The sequence below is a fragment of the Rattus rattus genome, chromosome 18, assembly GCF_011064425.1.
Source record: "Rattus rattus isolate New Zealand chromosome 18, Rrattus_CSIRO_v1, whole genome shotgun sequence".
In the NCBI taxonomy this organism is placed as follows: Eukaryota; Metazoa; Chordata; class Mammalia; order Rodentia; family Muridae; genus Rattus; species Rattus rattus.
In genome coordinates, this window is record NC_046171.1 from 6158108 (window position 1) to 6180600 (window position 22493).

A 22493-nucleotide genomic window follows, 5' to 3' on the forward strand; every position below is an offset into this window, starting at 1 on the left:
CCGGGGAGATCCTGGCTACGTCTCTTAAACAGGGGATGGAATCTCAGTTTCCCCACATGTGCAGTGGCAAAACAATACCCGTGGGTTCTGGTCACCTACAAGTGTGCTAGCCTCTTGACACGAATCCTCTTCCTCCACAACCCACGGAGAAGGCTCTTCAGTTCTACAGGGTGGGTGAGGCTCAGAGAGGTAAAGCAGCAGGCCATGGTCACACAGCAGGGAGGAGTCCAGGCTGGCTGGGTCCTCCCCTGTCCCTGCTCCCCAGTGTTCAGCCCAGTGGCTGGACCATAGCCACAGCTGTGTCAGGTTCTACACGAGCCCAGTGGCTTCCATCACTCTCCTGCCTTAGAGATAGGCTGGGCAGACAAGCTTCTTCTGAGACTCCAATGTGGCAAAAACAATGGGTTTAGCTGTGAGGTGCTGTGTGCCACTCCTCGGTCCATGAGCCTCCTCTGGTCACTCTCCCTCAAGTGTGCTGCCCCTCTGCCTCTCTTCCTGAGTCATCCCAGCCCTCATCCACCCTCTTCTCACACCTCTCCCTCAGTGTAAGTGCAAGGTACCACTCCAGCTTTGAGGTGTACTGCTCACGCCATATATAGGGCTGAAGACTGGGTTCAGGGTTGGGGATTTAGATCAGTGGTAGAGCGCTTGCCTAGCAAGTGCAAGGCCCCGGGTTCGGTCCCCAGCTCCGGAAAAAAAGAAAAAAGAAAAAGAAAAAAAAAAAAAGACTGGGTTCAAATCCCTACTCTGCCACTTCCCAGTTGTAAGCGGGTCCCTCCAACTACAGGCGGTTTCCTCATTGATAGGCTGGTTGGGAGGTGCACACCACCTATCCTGGGGCAGAGGTAGAAAGCGGTGGGCAGAGGTAGGCCTTGTTCTATGGCCAACAATACGTTCAGCTAACACACAGAGCTCTCATCTCGAACCTCCCAGGGTCCTGGTGAAGAGACAGGGCCCGGGCTTGCTTCTTCTTGCCTTCTCTTTAGATCTAGAAGCCAGATCCCATTACAGATGGTTGTGAGCCGCCATGTGGTTGCTGGGATTTGAACTCAGGACCTCTGGAAGAGCAGTCAGTGCTCTTAACCACTGAGCTATCTCTCCAGCCCCAGTTTCTCCGTCTTTACATGTAGATGAAGTACGTTGGCTCGTACTGAATGCTCAGTCAATACTAGCTGGTGACAGCTAAGCCTAATGGCAGCAGTGGCAGGGCCTACAGCTCAGCCTAGCATGAGAGGAAGTTACAGTGTCACACAGCTGTTATTCCAGCACCCAGAAAGTTCAGGAGAATCAGGAACTCAAAGTTGTGCACTGGTCTATAGCTAACTTGAAGCAGTTTGGGCCATGGGAAACCTCCCATGTCCCCAACAAAACAAATAAACATTAATCACCTGACTTGCATCACACACACACACACACACACACACACATACACACACACACACACACACACACACACACCGCGCCTGAAACTCCCCAAGGGGCTTCTTTAAGAAATGATAAAATCAGACAATGGCCCTCAAAGGAGGCAAGATCCAACCTTTCCTGTGCTGCAAGGAGCCAGGAAGACCCAGGGCCCGGTAGTCACTGACTGAGTAGCCAGAGGCTTGGTGGACTCTGCCAGCAGCAGAAGGGGTTACAGACAGCCTCAGACTGTCAGAGGGCAGCCTCCAGCCCCTCCTTACCTGTGTCCTAAGATGAGCACCCCCGCTCCCCTCTGCAATGTCTCCCCCAAACACAGCTTTACCCTCCTGACTGGTGAAGGAGCCAGCATTCCCCCAGAGACAATGCAGCTTCCCTGGCTGAGCTGTTGATGGATAGGAAAGGCACAAGAGGCCCGCGCTACCTTAGGGTGCACACATCCCGTGAGATGGACGGTGACGGTCAAGGAAGCCCCGGCGTCTGGAACCTGCCTAGGAGCAGTGAGGCTCAGGCTTCACCCCAGGCCTTAGATCCAAGCCTGAAGGTTGCAGAGACCCAAGGGATTCTAGGCCTCTCTCGCCCCTCCCCACATCTTAGGTTTCCAAGGATTCTACTCCCCACTTGTCTCAGGGCTAATTTGGGGGGGGGGCCTAAGTGAGGCACCCATAGGTGGGGAGCAGAAGTGGAATCTGGCTGAGAGAAAAGCCACCTACCCTCGGGTCTGGGCTCATCACCTTAACCAGTGATCAAATGCTGGCGCCCAATCCAGGCACCAGGCTGTCTGTCCTGAACCCATAGCATCCATGACCACCTTGAGAAAGAGTCAGGGCTGCTGACTGTGTGGGTGTGGGTCACACTCCTGTCCCCCATCACGGTACAGAATCCAGGTGACAGAGAGGAGGGAGCAGCGTTGGCGGCGGCGGCGGCGAGATGGGGCGTGGTGAGGACAGATGTAGCAGCTTGCTCTCCCTACTTTACAGCCACTCAAAGGGAGTCACATCCACAATCCTGCCTCCTTTTCCATCCTGGGCCCCTGGGCCACTGCCCAGGTCAAGACCCTGCCCTCCCACTTGGAGGACCAAATCCCAAAGCTTAAGCCCCTGGAGGCCGGGACTGGCTTTCAGGAAGGATGCACATTGCAGTTGGGGGGTGGGGGTTCTGAGCCCGTGGGAATGAAATCCTAAAGGGGTGGGACAGGCAAGAAGGCGGAGGGCCAGTGAGTGACAATCTAGGCTGTGTTTTGACAAGGGCTGTGGAAGACCTCGGCACAGAAAGGGACAGGGAACGACTGCCTGGGACGCAGGTGGCCGGAGAAGGCCGTTCTGAGGTAACATTTGAACAAAGACCCGAGGGAAGCAAGGAAAAGGGCTCCAAGCAGCACTCAGCCAGAGGGCCCAGCCTGCGCAAAGACACTGAAGTGCAATCAGGGCTTCTATGGGTTAGATGGGAACAGCAGACTGAGCGGGGTGGGCGGTGGGGGATGGGGGGGTGGGGGCAGGGAGGGGAGGACCAGGTGGAGGATGTATCCTGATCTTTCAGCTCCAGAATTTCTGCCCCAGCCATAAGGACTGAGGAGCTGTGGGGTCTGGTCTAGTTTTCCCTTCCAAGGTTCGCAGAGAAGCCCTACAGTTGGCAGGGAGAGCAGAGCCTTGTAGCTCACGGCTGGAGGGCAGGATACCTACAGGGAGGGGAGAGGTGGGTGTGAAACTACTGTGCCTCTGGAGTCGGGGGACTGCTGAGAGGAGTGGAGGGGTGACTTTGGAATTGGGGTTCTGGGCAGGTGACATGGAGTTGCTTTGGGGAGCCAAGGCCCCCCTCAGCTCCAGACCTTTGAATACCAGGGCCTTCCTAGGGCTCTCTCTCATGTGGAAGAAGCCCCCGGGGGGTCGGGGGTGGGGTCTCAGTAGGTGATTTGGCTGCAGACAACTGGAGATGAGTTATAGACCCCGGGGACCGGGTCCTGAGTCTAGTGGCAGTGTAATATATGCAAAAACTGAACTCTGCCAAGAGAGGGTTGTGGGGAGGGTGCAGACAGGGCAGGACGGAGGAAGCAGGGGTCAAGCTAGGGGCAGCTGCTGGCTAAAAGCCACTGCCGTCCAGACATCACTAAGCCCAGCTGGGAGACCAAGCTGACTGCCCTGAGGCGGGTGGGTCTGGCCGCAGAGGGCAAGGCAAACCAACCCAAAGCTTCAGTGAGGGAGGGGAAAGGAGGGAGGTGGAGTTCAGGGAGGGTTACCTGCACCCCCTGAGCCCATTCTTGCCGGCACACCTCCGCTCTCTCACCTCCCAGGCCCCTGAGTTCCAGGCGTGAATCCGTACCCACACTCCCAGACTGTGTACTTGACGTTTGCAGAGATCAGCACCACCACAAACCACAACAGGTTCCCACCCTGCCGCGGGTCGTCTGGCCTGAACGCCCATGGGAAGGAGGGAGGTCCACGCTTCCTGAAAGACCGAGTACTGCCAGGGGCTGCTGGCCCTAGCCCACTCTCACGGTAGCCTACTCTGGTCCTCTGAGCAGGTTTCCTGGCTACCCCTGCTCAACTCCTCCCAGCGCCCCCTCCTCCGGAGCAGCGGCGGCGGTAGCGTCTCTGCAGTGTCCCCGTTCCTGGAGTAGCAGGGAGCAGGAGGTCCCCAGGAGCACCGCTGCAGAGGGACAGAGAAGCGGAGGGAGACCACAGGCATATCCACAACAGAGATCCATGACTGTCTGGGGATTGGGACAAGAGCCCTTTTGAGAGTCGCAGGTCATCCCACGGGCTAGAAGAGCACGGAGGGGGAGCGACTGAGCTGACTCAGCCCACCCAGGAGTCACCCCAGAGGCTCTGGTGTCAGGCGGAAGGTTTGTGACAAATGGCCAGAGACTGGCAGATCTCTGCCCTGAGGCCAGTGGGTCTGGCCGCAGAGGGCAAGGCATACCAGCACGCGAGTTGGGGTGGGAGACAAGCGCACTGCTCTCCACGCCTGGCCCCTCCCTGTCTAGCACCGACCTGGGGGGAAACGCACAGCACTGTGGTAAGACTCTAACCCCTTAAGCCCGTCATCCCCAGGGAATGGAGCAGCTCTAGAAGTCACGTCTGTGGTACTGACAGGGAAGGATATACGGAGGAGTGACAAGACGACAGACAGGAGAGACAGTCCCGATGCGATGAAGAGAGCAGGTCCCTGGCCCCCAGAACCCCTCGGACCCAGCATGGACCTGCACAGACCTGCACACTTGCTACCAGGTGTGGCCAGTGGGAAGGCAGGGGCGCTGGGTCCCCACTGTCCACGCAGACTTCTCCAGACCCCCATCGCCTACCTGAGCTCGGCCGGGCACCAAGCTGGGGACAGGTGGGCGTTTACTGCCCCAGTTGGGCCAGGCCTGGGTCGGAAGGGCTGGCTGACCACCTGCTCCGTGGCAGTGAGCAGGATGGGGAGGCGCCTGGTGTCCGGCTCGGGGCTCGGTCCTCGGGGTCCCCTCCGGCGCGCTCTGGCTCGGGAGGCGACAGCGCCCGAACTGCAGGAGCCAGCTCCCCGCCCCCACGCGCCGGCCTCCCCCCTCCCGACCCGCCTCCTTCCCCAGCCACCCACCGCCCGCTGCTCGTTTCTATGGCAACCGGGCAATGCTGCGCACAGACGTCCTCTCTGGGTGGACGGCAGGGGACGCCCTCTTTCTGCACCACACCGCGGTGACCCGGGCGCAGGCGCGCCTCTGGTGAATTTTCGTTACCCGCACGGGTTTGCCGGACCTCCCCCTCCGCTGCCAGTCTCACTGCAGGGCATGTGAGGCTCCTGCTCTGATCTTCACACTTCACCGCACGCTAAGCTTCATCATTGGGGCTCAGTGATCAAAACACACACACACACACACACACACACACACACACACACACACACACACACACACCCCGCTTGCTCCAAGTCCTGCCAGGTTGACTGAAATACTGACACACAATCCAGTACCACGAGAGTTCATACCCATTATACGGATTCATGGATATACGTTGGAGACAGCCTCACTGTGCTGTCTGGACTAGCCTGGGCCACACTGCGCAGACTCACAGGACATCTTCCGGCCTCAGCCTCGGGAGTGCTGGACGGTGGAGAGCCACCATACTGCTTTATTAACAATAAAGGTAATTGATTGGCTGTGCGATGGCGGCCATGCCTTTAGTCCCAGCACACAGGCTGCAGAGACAGGCAGATCTCTTAGAGTTCAGCCTGGTCTACAGAGCGAGTTCCAGGAAAGCAGAAGCTACATAGAGACCCTGTTTCCAAATGTGTGCGTGTGTGCGTGTATGCGTGTGCGCGTGAACACACACACACACACACACACACACGGTATATATTTTTTTAATGCACGGGTGTGTGGAGGCCAGTGGACAGCCTGGGGCTTGGCTCTTCAGAGCTCACCAGTTGTCCTACACTAACCAACCACAGAGCCCCTATTGCTGGAGTTATAGGCACGTGCCACTGTGTCTCTGTGTTTTATGTAGGTACTAGGGATTTGAACTCAGGTCCTTTAGCTCTTGTGTAAAATACTGACCAAGCCATCTCCATTCGTCCCAGACTTTTTGTTGTCGGGTTTTTTGTTTTTAAGATTTATTTTATTTATGCTGTTGCCTACAGAGACCCGGAGGCATTGATTCTTCTAGAGCTGGTGCTGGGATCAGATATGGGTGCTGGGATCCAAAGTCAGGTCCTCTGACAGAGCAATTCACGCTGAGCCATCGCTCTCACCGCCCCTGTGTGGCTATGTGTGCGGCGGTGTCTTATAAAGCCCTTAAGTTTGCTATGGAACTGACTCTGGCCTTGAACCCCTGATCTTTCTGCTTCTGACTCCTAAGTGTTCCATTGGATAGACTGGATCTGGGCCTCAAAGTCATAAAAGCTCTCAAGGTGGCTGCTGGCACCGAGGTCTCTGATGCCAGCTCTGAGGCCCCTTAGCGTTGCTCACCTCTAGGCAACACCACATACACATCTGATCCACGTTCCCATGTGTGTCAGCACACACGTGTACATATCTGTTATATGTGTTTGCATGCATGCGTTTCCACAAGTCTGTGAACCAGCTCACCTGTGCACACGAAGCACGTGTACAACACTAATGTCAGCCATCACGTCTTTAAGACATGTGCACACGTGTGTACACTGATCCAAAATGCACAACACACAAACTTCCTATCTAATCCCAGTTCCGTATCCAAGCCCTCAGTTTGTGTGTGAGGATGCTCCCCAAACGCAGCAAAGTGCCCTGACCTAGGCTTGAACCATGAACTCCTCCACAGACAGGATGTGATCTCGGGGGTCCAACCCATACTGATGAGCTGGAGCTTTTGGCTCAGCTGTGCTGCTGCTGGAGAAGGACCTGTGGGGCAGGGGCAGGGACACCACTGCCCCACCCTGAAGCTCCTGATGCTACCTGGAGCCCCTGGCCCTGGGCTCATCTCACCCCCACTGCTGTCCAGACACCTTCTGAGCTCCAGGCTCCACACGGACCTGAAACCTGACCCAGGAGGAATGGTGTCGGGAGGCCAGACAGAAGATGGGCCACCAGGACATACAGCGTGACCTACGGGACATCCGTCTCCAGCTGACACTATGATAACGTCTGAGGTAAGGGTCACTGTAGCATGTGTCCCCCGAGGACTCTTCTCTGCTGCTGACAGCCTTGTCTGAGGGGGAAAACAAACCACGTTCTATGGCTAAGAACTATGGCTAAGAACACGTTCTATGGCTAAGCCAACCCTTGGCACACTGAGGGCAGAGGGGACCAACGTGGACCACAGACTCCGTCTCCATCACAAGGACACTGGGTTGTGCTATTGCTTGTGACTCAAGGCTCACAGTCCCTTCCCGTGTACTTCCCCATCTGCACCTCCTTGTCCTCCGGGTGATTGATTAATCAGGGACTCCTATTCCCTGTAAGCACGGTTTGCCATGCCTTTAGTATCCATGCAGCTGCTCCTGGAACAAGGTCAGTACAAGACGCACTCTGGGGTCATAGAGGTCCCCAGCCTCCCCTGTTAAGATTCACGCTCCAGTCTTGTTTCATGGCCGAGCCCCACTGCCCCAGCGCTGCTCTCTAGAAAGGGCAGATAAAACAGAAGACAACATCTGTTTTGATAAAAACAAAATGGGGGGGGGGTCAGTGTGATTTTGTTTTGCCTCTTTTCGTTACTGGGCATTGAAGCAGGGCTTCACACATGGGATGACCGTGCTCTACCAGTATTCAGCAACCCCGGCCCTTTTTAAAATATATATATTCATTTGTTGTGCAAGAAAGCACTTGGGTTAAGAGCCTTGGCTGCTCTTTCAGAGGACCTGAGTTCAGTTCCTAGAACCTGTATGGTAGCTTATGACTATGAGATGGTTTGTATATGCTGGGCCCAGGGAGTGGCACTATTAGAAGGTATGGCCCTGTTGGAGTAGCTGTAGCCTTGTTGGAGTGGGCGGGACTTTGTTGGAGTGGGCGTGACTATGTTGGAGTGGGTGTGGCCTTGCTAGAGTGGGTGTGTCGCTGTGGGCAGGGGCTTTAAGACCTTCACCCTGGCTGCCTGCAAGCCAGTCTTCTCCTAGCAGCCTTAAGATGAAGATGTAGAACTCTCAGCTCCTCCTGCACCATGCCTGCCTGGATGCTGCCATGCTCCCACCTTGATGATAATGAACTGAACCTCTGACCCTGTAAGCCAACCCCAATTATATGTTGTCCTTATAAGACTTGCCTTGGTCATGGTGTCTGTTCACAGCAGTGTGTGATTCCAGTTTCAAGGGATCTAACACCTTCTTCTGGCCTCCAAGGGCAACAGGCACGCATAGGGTGTAAGACATAGGGTCACTGGGGTTGGGGATTTAGCTCAGTGGTAGAGCGCTTGCCTAGCAAGTGCAAGGCCCTGGGTTCGGTCCCCAGCTCCGGGAAAGAAAAAAAAAAAGACATAGGGTCACTGGGGTTCAAGCCTCCTCAACCGGGAACCGGGGTGCCTTTCACCATTCCATAAACACTCATAAAGTAAAAAATAAATCTAAAATTCTGCAAAGGTAGAAATTCGCATGGGTATCTTCCTCATTGCATCTGACTGAGTGTTTCAAAAGGAGGACAGGGGAATGCGTCAAGGGGAAGGCAACAAGAACGGCATCCAGAGGTCCTGAGTTCAAATCCCAGCAACCACACGGTGGCTCACAACCGTCTGTAATGGGATCCGGTGCTCTCTTCTGGTGTGCCTGAAGAGTGACAGTATACTCACATAAAATAAATAAATAATAAAAAAAGTTTGGACTTATGATGCATTTTATAAAGTCAATGACAATAAATTTACTTATAAAGGACAGAGGATAGTGTGTGTGTGTGTGTGTGTGTGTGTGTGTGTGTGTGTGTGTGTGTATGAAAGCATACACCTTTCATCCCAGTACTAAGTAGGCAGAGGCAGGCAGGCAGATCTCTGTGAATTCAAGTACATAGTGAGTTTCACACCACAACTGTGGCAGTTTGAATGCTTGGCCCATGGGAAGTGGCACTATTAGGAGGTGTGGCTTTGTTGGAATGGGTGTGGCCATGTTGGAATGGGTGTGGCCTTGTTGGAGTAGGTGTGGCCTTGTTGGAATGGGTGTGGCCTTGTTGGAGGAAGTGTGTCACTGTCTGGTTGGGCTTTTAGGCCTCCTACTGCTCAAACTCTGCCCACTGTAGAAAGAGACTGTCCTTCTGGATGACGTAGAGCTCTTGGCTCCCCCAGTATCATGTCTTTGTGCACGCTGCCTTGCTCCCCGCCATGATGACAATGGACTGAACCTCTGAAACTGTAAGCCAGCCCTGATTAAATGTTTGCCTTTATCAGAGCTGCCGTGGTCGTGGTGTCTCTTCACAACAATGAAACCCTAACTAAAACAAATCTTTTGGACGTCTTTTAATATTTTAGAATTATTTATTTTTATTTATGTCTATGGATGTTTTGCTGAACCACCTCACCAGTCCCACAATTTTTTATCTTGTGTGGGCGCGTGCGTGCGCATGTTTGAGTGTGCGTACGCCCACCCCTACGTGATGGTGAAATTCTGGAAGTTAGAGGACAGCCTATAGGACACAGTTCTCTCCTTTTACCGTAGGGGTTCTGGGGTTGAGCTCAGGTGGCCAGAGTTTGATCCACACACCTTTATCCACTGAGTCATGTCACCAGCATCCCCAACAAGTCTGGTTTTCATCTTGGGACAGGGTCTTGAGAGGTTGCCCAGTCTGGCTTTGCCCTCACTCCACAGTCCAGGCTGGCTGTCACCTTTCCATCCTGAGGGCTGGGATCACAGGTGTGCACCACTGGGCCCTGGTTCTTTTTTTTTTTTTTTTAAGATTCATTTATTTATTATATGTAAGTACACTGTTCCTGTCTTCAGACACACCAGAAGAGGGCATTGGATCCCATTACAGATGGTTGTGAGCCACCAGGTGGTTGCTGGGAATTGAACTCAGGACCTCTGGAAGAGCGGTCGGTGCTCTTAACCACTGAGCCATCTCTCCAGCCCCAGGCCCTGGTTCTTAATAATGATGACAACCCAATCCATCCTCATCGCACAGGTCCCTGTCAACCAGAAGATTGCTGCCAATCGAACTAAGCCAACCACAGACTACAGGAAATACCACAATACTGGAGATGTTGGTATAAGGTGGCAAGCCCCCCATGAGCTAGAGAGCTCAGTTGCCCTTCCAACCACGAGAAGGCCACAGCGCCTACTAGGAAACAGGCTCTGAGACTAAGCCATTTTCCCAAGGTGATAAAGTCAAGGGCCGGGCTGGGACTCTACGCATCAATCGTTATGAATTTCATGACTGCATTATGGAAGACTTATCTGGGAAACATAGCCACCGCCACTTGACGACTGTAAGGCTCAGAGCCAAGTTCACCTCATCCTCAGCAGATCAAAGGTACAACAGTCATTGTACCTGAAGCATCAGTCAAGTGGTGGGCACCAGGGCCAACATCTAGCCTTGGAAGAAGTCGACTCTGAGAGGGATCCAGAGCGGAGGCCCTCTGGAGAGGGTCACAGCTGGGGAGGGAGAGTTCCCAGGTGCTACAGCACACAGACAGACAGACAGACACACACACACACACACACCAGCCCCCAAACCAAGTTCATCATTCCTCCACCGAAAGGCTCCTCTCAAGGACACCGAAGACAGCTGCCCCCTCCCAGCGAGTCTGACCCAGCCCATCTGCTGCCTGGCAGACCCAAGTCCCGCCATCCCACACGCTGACACCAGACGGACCCTGTGGGAGGAGCAGACCCCCTCTCTCTCCGTGGAGAGTGTCTTCCCCACACCACTCCTACCATTAGCCTAATCTGGCCCACCTGCTTCGGGGAAGCCCCACCCCCACCCCGTGACCCAGTCACAGCCTTCTGCTCCCCCACGTGCAGCTCCAGTTCTCCCATGACTGACCTTTGCCCCTGTTCCCACTCCTTAATCAGGACAGCCTCGACAAGGACAGTGTGCTGCCTAGGCCACACGGCAGCTGCTCTCAAGCCCTCCCCTGTGACACCCACTTCTGTCACCCCTGCTGTGGCTTCTTGCCCAGCCCCCAAAACACTCACCGCCCCTGCCCCCACCCCGGTACAATTATCCACGTGTTCCCCAGCACCGGGACCAGTGCAATCAGGGCTCATTAGCTGCTGCTTTGCATGTCATTTGCATAATGTTCTCTTGACTGCCAAAATGCCAGAATCCTTCTCGACCCCTGAGCAGCTCTGCAGAAACTCAACGAGGCTCCACTGAGGGTCTTTATAGGAGGCTGAAGGCATGGGCACTGGGAAGCGAATGGGCAGAAGCCTTACCAGGGCCCTCAGGCCAGGAGGACGGCACTGCACTGGGCACTTGGGCCTTAGTAGGTGTGAAAACCAAGTCTCAGAGCATCTAAGGCTCAGCTGCTCAAAACCCAGGTCCAAGGCTCGGGTGAAGATCAGTGGGAGAGGACAGACCTAAGCCGGTGAAAGGGTAAGGGTCACACACACAGACACACACATACACACACATACACACACACACATACACACACACATACACACACACATACACACACACATACACACACAGATATAAACATATAGATACACACACAGGATACACATGAATACACATATACACACAGCAGATGCACACACACAGATATACACACATACACACACAGATATAAACACATAGATACACACACACAGATACACACACACGATACACACAAATACACATATACACACAGCAGATACACACAGATACACACACACACGATACACACAAATACACATATACACACAGCAGATACACACAGATACACACACACACAAACGCATGTGATACAAACAAATACACATATACCACAGCAGATACACAAGTATACAGATACACACACATACACACCTACACACGTACATACACACATGCATACACACAAAGACACACACATGATACACACATGCACATACAGAGATAAACACAGAGATACACACATAAACACACACATACACACACACACATACACACAGAGAGAGGGAGACAGAGACACAGAGAAAGGAGACATTGACAGCAGTGACAGAGACAGAGAGCGGGCCCAGTCTGTATTGCCCATCAAGACAGGTAGAATTCTGTCTCACCGCAGGCATCCTGCATCAGAATGTGCATCTCAGAAGCCCAGGACTGTGTATGAGACCCCCTATCTGGACTGGAGAGATGGCTCAGTGGTTAGAGCACCGACTGCTCTTCCAGAGGTCCTGAGTTCAAATCCCAGCAATCACATGGTGGCTCACAACCATCTGTAACGGGATCTGATGCCCTCTTCTGGTGTGCCTGAGGACAGCTACAGTGTACTCACATACATTAAATAAATAAATATTTAGAGAGAGAGAGAGAGAGAGAGAGAGAGAGAGAGAGAGAGACCCCTATTCAATTCACAGCTGGAAGGTGAAGCCGGCACCAACTTTGTGCCGTATCTGGATAAACCCCATGCTAGTGTCTTGAATGTGCTCAGCCAGTATTTCCTGAACACCTACTATGTGCAGCACTACCCTTCGGAGAAGAGTGGGTGGAGCCCACAGCTTCTAACCAGCCTTACACCATTTATAAGATCAGGGACATTCCATGATAAAGGGGAGTCGCATGATAAACAATGTAATTTCAAATGCTAGCCCATGCTATCTGCAAAAACCATGTTGGCTGAAAGGAAAGACTGAATGTGAAGCCATTTCAGAGCTTGCAGTGCTGGGGACGGGGCCCAGGGAAGCACTCTACCACTGAGCTACACCCCCGGGCTACAGCCTCGCTTCGAAGAGGTGACATTTGAACAGACCTAAATAGAGAGAGAGAGAGGGAGATGTGTGATGATCTGTGGGCAGAGCATTTCTGGCAGAGAAAACAGAAAAGGCAAGTGTCCTGAAGTGGGAGGGACCCAAGGCTACTGAATGGGTGGATGGGTGGGGGTGGGGTGGGTGGATGGATGGATGGATGGATGGATGAATGGGATGGTGGATGGTGGGTGGATGAATGGATGGTTGGTTGGGTGTAGGGGTGTGTAGGTGAATGGATGGATGGATGGATGGATGGATGGATGGATGGATGGATGGATGATTGGATGGATGGATGGATGGATGGATGGATGGATGGATGGATGATTGGATGGATGGGTGGATGGATGGATGGGCCAGGTGCACGCCTTTAACCTCAGCACTGGTGAGGCAGAGGCATGTGAGTTCAAAGCCAGTCTGGCCTATATAGTGAGTTCCAAAGCCAGGCAGGGCTATATACTGAGACCCTGTCTCAAGAAACAATAGTAGGTAGACGGAGAGGTAGATGGGGATGGATGGGTGAGTGGATAGACAGGTGGGCAGGTGGGTGAGAAGGTAGCTGGATCATGGATCAGTGGACGGGTAGATGGCAGGGATTGTGTGGATGGGGAGATAGATGATGGGTGAGTGGGTGTCAAGAAGGAGTACCCAGACAGAGAACAAGGCGAGGGTAACAGAGAGGGAGCTGGGCTCCGACGCTATAGAATTTTGTCAGCCATAATGAACATCCAAATGCACTCTACAATGATGGAAGGAACCTTTTCTGTTGGCTCACTGGAAGGATTCAACAGCAAAACAAAAGCAACAGAGGCGAGGAAAGCAGGGAAGTCGAGGGCAGAAAGATGGAAACGACGAAGAGCTCAGAGAACATTCAGTCTGAACTACAGGAAGGACATGGGTTGTTGGGAGGAGGAACGGACAGAGGCTGTGTGAACATAACCAAAGACGGAGCCTGCTTGTCCCGAAGACCAAACGTGCTTGTTGTCCGAGTCCAGAGAGAGCAGGGGGGAGACGAGGCATTTGAAGAGAGGGCAGAAAAATAAACAAACAAAAACACCCAGATAGATAAGAACGCCAACCAGCAACACCAAGCCAAACAGCACTCACTGGGTTCTCAGGAACCAGAAAACACGGGGTGAGAAGCAGCACCTTGTCCAAGGGAAAACAGAAGACAGTGACCAGCTCAGAAGACAGAGGCGGCTGAGAGAAAAGACCTGTCCCCCGGTTCTGAGAGAACACTCCTGCGAGTGACTTGGGGTCGGGTCTCAGTGAAGGACAGAGTGGCTGGCAGCACACCCGGGATGATCAAGCCGGAGAGGAAGGTGGAAAAGTAAAGCTGTGTGGAAGAAGACAGGCTCCACTTCTCTGGAATTCTCTGTAGTGTGAGTGGAAGTAACAAAGTAACAATTATCGGGTTGTTATCGCATTGTCTCTGTGCTCTCACAGTATGGGAGACATATTTAAATCAGCTTAAAGAACTGTGGGTAGGCTTTTCTAATCCTCCTCAGAGAACAAAACCACACCAAGGTGACAAGCAGATAAATATTAGAATATACACTTAAGTCGGGTATGGTGGAGCACACCTTTAATCCCCTCCCTGGGGAGGCAGAGGTGGGAGAGCCCGTGTGGGTTCGTAGTGGGTTCTAGGACAGCCAGGACTACACAGTGAAACTCTGTCTCGAGTCAATTCCCCAGTTTCATTAATTAATAACACAGCCCCCGGCCACCAACTGGACATTCCTGAGTCAAGAAGTCACAGGGACAGCAGACAGTAAGAGGGGCCACCAAAGCACAGGAATGCAAGGCTGGAGATGTGCTTGTTGGAGTGCTTGCTAGCACACATGAAGTGCTGGCTTCTATCTCCTGCACCACATATAACAGATAGTGCTTGGCAGGCAGATCTCCACGAGTTCGAAACCAACCTGGTCTACAGAGTGAGTTCTGGGACAGCCAGATCATACAGAGAAGCCTTGTCTTTAAAAAAAAGCCTTAAAGGCTAAGGCTCACAACTAAGGACACAAGAAAAGGAGGGCGAGAGAGATGGCTCAGCAGTTAAGAGCACTGACTGCTCTTCCTAGAGGTCCTGAGTTCAAATCCCAGCTCACAACCACCTGTAATGAGATCCGACGCCCTCTTCTGGTAGTGTCTGAAGACAGCAACAGCGATGGTGTACTCATATCATTAAATTAAATAAATATTTTTAAAAGGACATATTTCAAAAAAAGAAGAAAAGGAAGGGAGGGGAAGGGGAGGAGGGAGGGGAAGGGGAGGAGGAGAGGGAGGAGGGAAGCACAAGTGTGTCCAGTGCCAGGCCTCCTGGAACCCAAGGCATGCTTCTGCACATCCTCCAGCCTCCTCTGCGGTGACCCCCAACAATGTACCGCTCACACTTCGGGATGCAGCAGCCTCTACAGTCATGCGCTATATTTAGAGATGACGCCCCGGTGCTCCATAAAACAGCATTAGCAATAACATGAGGCAAACTGAGCCCAGACGGCCCCCCGGAGGAGACGACCAGGTGGCTGTGCCTTCCCTCACGACAACACCCAGGCACTCTGGGCCAGCGAGCCCCATGTCTATTTCTGATATTTCAACCTGCAAGGGGAGAATGGGGACGTCCAACTCGAGTGCGGAAGTCAAGGGTGGAAGTAAATGCCTGTGCTCCACAGCCCTTCCTCCTCTGCCATCCAGACCAGGTCCCCATGCATGTGGGGGAGGGGCACAGGGTGTGGCTCAGTGGTAGGCATGTGCTTAGATGTGTGAGGGGGGTTTCCATCTCTAGCGCGTGCACGTGCGCGCGCGCGCACGCACGCACGCACACACACACACACACACACACACACACACACAGCGGAGTATAGAGAGCACTCACACAGATAGATTGGTGTCCACTCAACAGCACCAGTTGACATGCAGGGCTTTCCCAGGCTCTGTGGGAGCCGAGCAGCATTCCTGGTTACACTCTACCAGGTCCAAGCGGTCCGCCTCTGTCCCCAGACATGTTAAAAAACACACAGACATTGCCAAGTGTCTCCTGGGAACAAGTGACCCCAGACCCAGGAGCTTTTCAGCAGAATGGGTACTTGTTTTTTTTTCTTTGTTTTTTGTTTTTTGTTTTTTTTTTCCGGAGCTGGGGACCGAACCCAGGGCCTTGCGTTCGCTAGGCAAGCGCTCTACCACTGAGCTAAATCCCCAACCCTGGAGTGGGTACTTGTTAAAGCACAAAATGCAGGCTGCTGTGGTGGTCCAGGCCTGTTATTCCAATTTGGGGGGCTGAGGCAGGAGGATATCTAGTTCAAGGTCTGCCAGGGCTACAAAGTGATCAAGGAGAAACTGGATTAACTCAATGCGACCCTGTCTCAAAACAAAAAGGGAAAACACAAACTTAGCCCATCCCAGCACTCAGGAGGTAGGAGCAGATGGATCTCTTGGGTTTGAGGCCAGCCTGGTCTACAGAGTGAGTTCCAGAACAGCCAGGGCTACACAAAAAAAAAAAAAAAATCCGTTCCAGTGGTTAACAGCCAGGGCTTCAAATCCCAGCAACCACATGGTGGCTCAGAAAATGCCCTGTTTCAAAAAAAAAATCCAAAAAAAAAAAAAAAGTGCCCTTAAGTGCTGAGCCCCACCCCCAAAATGTTTTTGAAACAACGTCTCATTATGTAGTCATAACCATACCTGGCCTTTGAAGGCATAATGCTAGGGACTTGAACTCAGAATCTCATATTTCTTTTACTCATCTTCAATGTCACCTGTGCAGCGGCACGTATGAGGGCACGTATCAGAACTGCCGTCCTTGTCAGGGCTGGGTAATATTCCATCTCATATGCACACCACGTTTTGTTTTCCATTCATCAGCCAATGAATGTCCTGCAGCCTTGGAGAACAATGGCGCTCGCTGGAGGCCCAGTATCTACTTAGTATCTCCTTTGAAAACCTTCTCTGAGGTACTTAAACTCCTCAGTACCCAGAAGAATTGGAAACAAAGATTTCAATTCCTGGATCACACGGGCCTACCAGCTGTCCCCCTGGTTGGCTGTGCGGGTTTTGCAGTCCCGTGCACAGCACCGGGTCCCAGTGTTCTCACATCCTCCTCAACAATGACTGTTTTCTATTTTGGGGCTAATGGCCGTCACCAGCGAGTGTGAAGTGGTATCTTTTGTGGACTTGATTTGCATTTTGTTAGTGATCACTGACCTTGGACACTGTTTCATCGACCATCTGCGAGCTTTCTCAGGCGAAGTGTCTATTCAAAGCCTTTTCCTGCTTCTTTTTTTTTTTTTTTTTTTTGTTTTTTTGTTTTGCTGAATTGGGGCGGAAGCCAGGGCCTTGCAGGTCCTCAGCTTCCCAGCTACAATGATTGCTTGGTCTTTTATTTTTATTTTATTTTTTTCTTTTCTTTTTTCCGGAGCTGGGGACCGAACCCAGGGCCTTGAGCTTGCTAGGCAAGCGCTCTACCACTGAGCTAAATCCCCAACGCCCGGAGATAGGGCGTCTCCCGGAGATAGGGCGTCTCAGTTAGACTTTTACTGCTGTGACCAAGGCAAGTCTTATAAGGGCAGCATTTAATTGGGGCTGGCTTATAGGTTCAGAGGTCCAGTCCATTATGATCAAGGTGGGAGCATGGCAGCGTCCAGGCAGGCATGGTATAGGAGGAGGTGAGAGTTCTACATCTTCATCTGAAGACTGCTAGGAGAAGACTGGCTTGCAGGCAGCCAGGGTGAAGGTCACAGTGACACGTCTACTCCAACAAGGCCACACCTTCTTTTTTTTTTTTTTCAAAGATTTATTCATTTATTATGAATACAGATACACCAGAAGAGGGCATCTCCCCTTTTTTTCTTTTTTTTTTTTTTTTTTTTTTTTGTTTCTTTTTTTTTTTTTTTTTATTTATTTATTTTATTTATATGAGTACACTGTAGCTGCCTTCAGACACACCAGAAGAGGGCATCAGATCCCATTACAGATGGTTGTGAGCCACCATGTGGTTGCTGGGAATTGAACTCAGGACCTCTGGAAGAGCAGTCGGAGCTCTTAACCACTGAGCCATCTCTCCAGCCCTCATGCACTCTTTTGTTTATTTGTTTTTGAGACAGGGCTTCTCTCTGTAGCTCTGGCTGTCCTAAAACTTGTTCTATAGACCGAGCTGGCCTCATACTCACAGAGTTCCTCCTGCCTCTGCCTCCTGAGAGAATTAGAATTGGAAGTCACTGTGCCACACACACCCACCATGTGGTTGCTGGGATTTGAATTCAGGACCTCTGGAAGAGCAGTCAGTGCTCTAACCACTGGGCCATCTCTCCAGCCTCTACATGGCTACTTTTAAACTGTTATAGAATCATGTAAGTTCTTTATCCTTGAATATGGTGGATGCACTAGCTTGTATCTGTACCAGCAGCACACAGCTAAGGCGAGAGAACAAAAAAATCCAAGGTCAGTGTAAACAACTGAGTGTGTCACGACACAACCGTGGAGGACAGGAGGTAACATACAACAACAGGTCAGTGTCCCTCTTCCTAAGTGCAGGTCCCCAGAGCAAAGTCTTCAGACTTGTCAGCAAGCATCTCACAGGCTCCCAGCTCCATTCCTGCTTTGATTTTATTTTCCAGATTTTTTTTTAATATTTAAAGATTTGGGGTTTCTTTTTAATTGCGATGTTTTGCCCAGATACATGTGCGCATGTGCGCATGTGCATGCAGTACCTGAGGAGGCCAGAAGGGGGCGCCGGAGCCCCTGGAACTGGAGTTGTGAGCTGCTGTGTAGGTTCTGGGAACGAGACCCGGGTCCTCTGGAAGAGCAGACAGTGCTCTTAACCACGGAGCCATCTCTCCAGCCCCTGGATTTATTTTTTATTTTATATGGTGTGAGGATCTTGACTCTATATATGCCTGTGTACTACATTCGATCCCGGTGCCTTCAGAGGCCAGAAGAGGGCATTGACTTCCCGGGAACTGGAGCTATGGACGGCTGTGAAGACATGAATTGACAGAGACCTAACCAGGTCCTCTGTTAGATCAAGCAGTGCCCACAACAGCTGAGCTGTCCCCCAGCCACCATTCTTACTTTAAAAGTTCATCTCTGTGAGTTTGATCAACGACACAGTGTGGAGGGAACTCAATATTTCTAGTTCTTTCTGACTAACATTTCCAAAACCGTCTATTTATTTATCATCGGTCTGGTGATAATTGCGCTGGGGAGACCAATTAAGCTTAGAGCCTGGAACACACTAAATAAACACTCGTCACCCTCTGTTACATACCCAGTACCAAGCCTCCTCTTATGCACCCTAACAGCCACTGCAAGAGTTAAGGAAGAGGTTGGGGGATTTAGCTCAGTGGTAGAGCGCTTGCCTAGCAAGCGCAAGGCCCTGGGTTCGGGTCCCCAGCTCCAAAAAAAAAAAAAAAAAAAAAAAAAAAAAAAAGGAGAAGGGAGAAGAGGAAGAAGAGAGGATGAGGAAGAGGAGGAAGAGAAAGAGGAGGGTAAGGAGGAGGAAGAGGAGGAAGAGAGGAAGAAGGGAAGGAGGAGGGGGAGAAGAAAGAGGAGAACAAGAAAAAGAAAGATGGCTCATCCGGTGAAGCATGGAGAACCTGTATCCCACACCCCAGAGTCCATGTAAAGGGCAACAGTCCATACCACACACTTGTCATCATGGCCTTGCGGGGGAAGGGACCCCCAGTCAAACTCAGCCTGGGAGCTTGAGACCTCCAAGAGACCCTGTTTCAAAAGGTAGAAGGCCAGGCATGGCGGTGGGAGCCTTTCATGCTTCACTCAGGAAAGGGACACAGGCGGGACCGTGGTTCAAGACCAGCCTGAGCAAGAAGCGCTGCAGTTAACCTCTGAAGATCAGCAATATATGGCTCGGTCAAAGAGTTTCCGTCCCTAACTCACCCTGTGATTTTGCACAGGAGACTGGCCTCAGTTTCCCTCTCCACATATCTGCTTGCTAGGTTCTCTTGTAGCTTGGGGGAGCTGCTGGGAGGGCAGAGGGAGCTGTCCCTCAGAGGCCAGGAAGTTGGTAGGTGGAGTCACTGCTGCAGTCGGTGTCCCAGTGTCCCTATGAGCCCTAGGCAGCAGGATCTACCCGGTTTCCTGCACCCCCTCAGAACAGCTGAAGGCACTTGAATGGGCCAGGCCACCCTACGGCTGTGGATTGTGTGATGGTGTGTCACCCGGAGTTGGGTGATGGGATCAGACCTTGGCCCCCAGATCCTCCACCTTCCACATGGTAGTGGATCCCAACATGTGGCTTGGCAGAGTCAGTGACATCCAGCCCACAGTTCGCTCCAGGAAATGCCTAAGCAGTCCCCACTAAAGTCCTGGTCTGTGGTGCTCCACTTGGACTGGATGGGACCTGTTGGTCCCCACTGCCTGGGGCCACTGTCCTGGCACAGGGATGGGAGGAAGAGGGACTTGTCTTATGTTCAGAGACTGTTGTCTGCAACCTCTCCTGATCCAGATGAAAAGATCTGGGTCCTTGACTCAGAGAATCACCCAGAAGGTCCAACGCCTGGGTTTGCATGCATACATACATACAGGCCAAACATTCATACACATAAAATGAAATAAATAAACCTTTTTTAAAAAACAATTTAAGTAGAGGTCTTTAGAGATGGCTCAGTAGTTAAGAACACTGGCTACTCTTCCAGAAGTTAAGGGTTCAATTCCCAGCACCCACACGACAGCTCGCAACTCTCTGTAACTCCAAGATCTGAGACCCCCCCCCCAGGCACTCATATGGGCAACACCACCAATGCACATAAACAAAACAAAACAAAGCAAAACAAAAAAACAAAAAAAATGAAGCAAAAATAAGTAAATAAGAAAGCCAGCTAAAATGATATACACCTTTAATTCTAGTCTTTGGGAAGCAAAGACACACAGATCCCTGGGAGTTCAAGGATAGTCAGAGCAACATTATTATGAGACCCTGTCTCAAAAATAAACTAACTACTTAACACCAAAATAAAATAATAAAGGTGATAAGAAAAATATGCAGCTGAGGTACCGTATCAGAACCCTCGAGGCTGCAGAGCCGTCTTGGAATGACAGTGAACGAATCTAAGAACGGCCACTGTGTGATGCTGGCCCCACCCACTCCATCTCCTCCAGAACCACAGAGTGAAGCGGGGGTCTCCACTCACTACCATACCCAGCGACAAGAAATGTTGTGGTTTACACATCAGGTTTCCACTGATTCCGCTGGAGACGGCAAGTCTCATGACACGTCGGCTATGGCTGCCACACTTAAGGCAACTGAATAGGGCTAACCCTGCTGGCACGGATAACTGACCCCGTTCTCCAAAGGTCTTAAGCAAAAGGCTCACTGTCCACCAAGAGATCTGAAGAAGGAAGGGCCATTGTCATTGGGCAGAAGTCTGTGCTCGGGTGTCTCTGGTACCCATAGCCCGGGTTGACAAGAAGCCAAGGAGTCTAGCAGCCAGGGACTAAGAATCCCCAGGAGCTAAAGTGTCTGGGCCACTTGGCAAGTCACACAGGCACACAAAGCTGCTGGTCAAACGCCTGCAAACACGGGCACACGCACGCACGCTCGTGGACGCACGCACGTACGCATGCACGCACGCACGCACGCACACGGGGCAGGAAAATGGGCTGCAGCTCAAGTCTCTGGCCTGGCCCAGCTCCCTTCGACTAAATCAGAAGCCAGAAGCAGCTGCCCCAAGCAAAGTTCCCAGAACAGGGACTCCAAGGGCCGCAGGGGATGATGGGAGTGCTGGATAGCCCTGCAAGAGATTGGGCACTTAGTATACCTAGCAGCCGATGGCTCACGCCTGACTCTTTCCTCTGGGCATTCCTCAGCTGCAGAGCAGAGCCTGTGCCCTGTGGCTGGCCAGTGAGAAGTGTAAGGACCCGGCCGCCATCTTGATCCGGGACAACTCTATGAGCAGCTTCCCGCACGGAGACCCGCTGTTTCCACATCTTCACCCCGAGTTCAGCTCAGACCTTCCTAACCCTCGCACCTCCTGATACTGTACAGCGGTGTACCTGTGAGGTGGCGGGGACAAACCGCCACACTGGTGACGCCCCATCACAAGAGCCTCTTCCTGCCTGTTACCAGCTCCCTGTTCTTGCTTTCTCATCTGCAGGGCAGGGAGGGTGGCACCCATGTCACGAGGTGACTGTGGGGAGTTGTGGAGGACGCCATCTCACGGGTCCTTCCTCACCCACATCTGACAGCTGTGCTGTTTGAAAAGAGGGGAGCAGACAAAGACAGTGCCTCAAACGTGTCCCCTACCCTCCGTCCCCTGCCCCACCATGCTCTGCCTTCCGCCACTATGTAAAAGATGTTCCTCCTGTCCCCTTTCTAGAGACACTGTGTGTTCTCCCACATAAAAGGAAAAAGGGACCAGACATGGTGTGGCAGGACTTAAAAGCACGCACCACCACACCCAGACGCCATTCGAGGCTGTATACACATGCACATGTGCGCCCTTGCACACTCAGGAGTGTGCACACAAACATGCACACACATTTGCACACATAGGTGTGTGTGCAAAGGCACATGGATGGGCATGAGCACACACAGACAAGCACATTTGCACATACATATGCACTTGCACAGGCACCACACATGTACACACACGAGCGTGTGGACAAACACACATGTGCATGTTTTACCCAAGAAGGACTGAAGCCTAGAAACCAAAGTTAGGGTCAGTTCTACCCGCTCTGTGGGTGCTGTGACTCAAAAATCACAAGTGCTCTAAACCGCGGAGACATCTCCAGCCACCCTTTATTTTTATATTTTTATTCAGGTTTAT

The 22493-nt window shown here is 52.1% G+C and overlaps 1 protein-coding gene across 2 annotated transcripts in view; it reads right to left on the reverse strand.

Annotated features, from left to right (window-relative positions):
* The window catches only part of Pacsin1 (protein kinase C and casein kinase substrate in neurons 1), a 47523-nt gene that overhangs the window by 14392 nt on the left and 10638 nt on the right, over nt 1-22493 (reverse strand). The window contains exon 1 of one of the 2 annotated variants that reach the window (XM_032888325.1): nt 4721-4907. The exons of the other annotated variant lie outside the window; for it this stretch is intronic. The gene's annotated coding sequence lies outside the window, so the exon portion shown is untranslated. Of the gene's footprint in view, nt 1-4720; nt 4908-22493 lie in introns of those variants that run through there. 2 annotated transcript variants of the gene reach the window in all.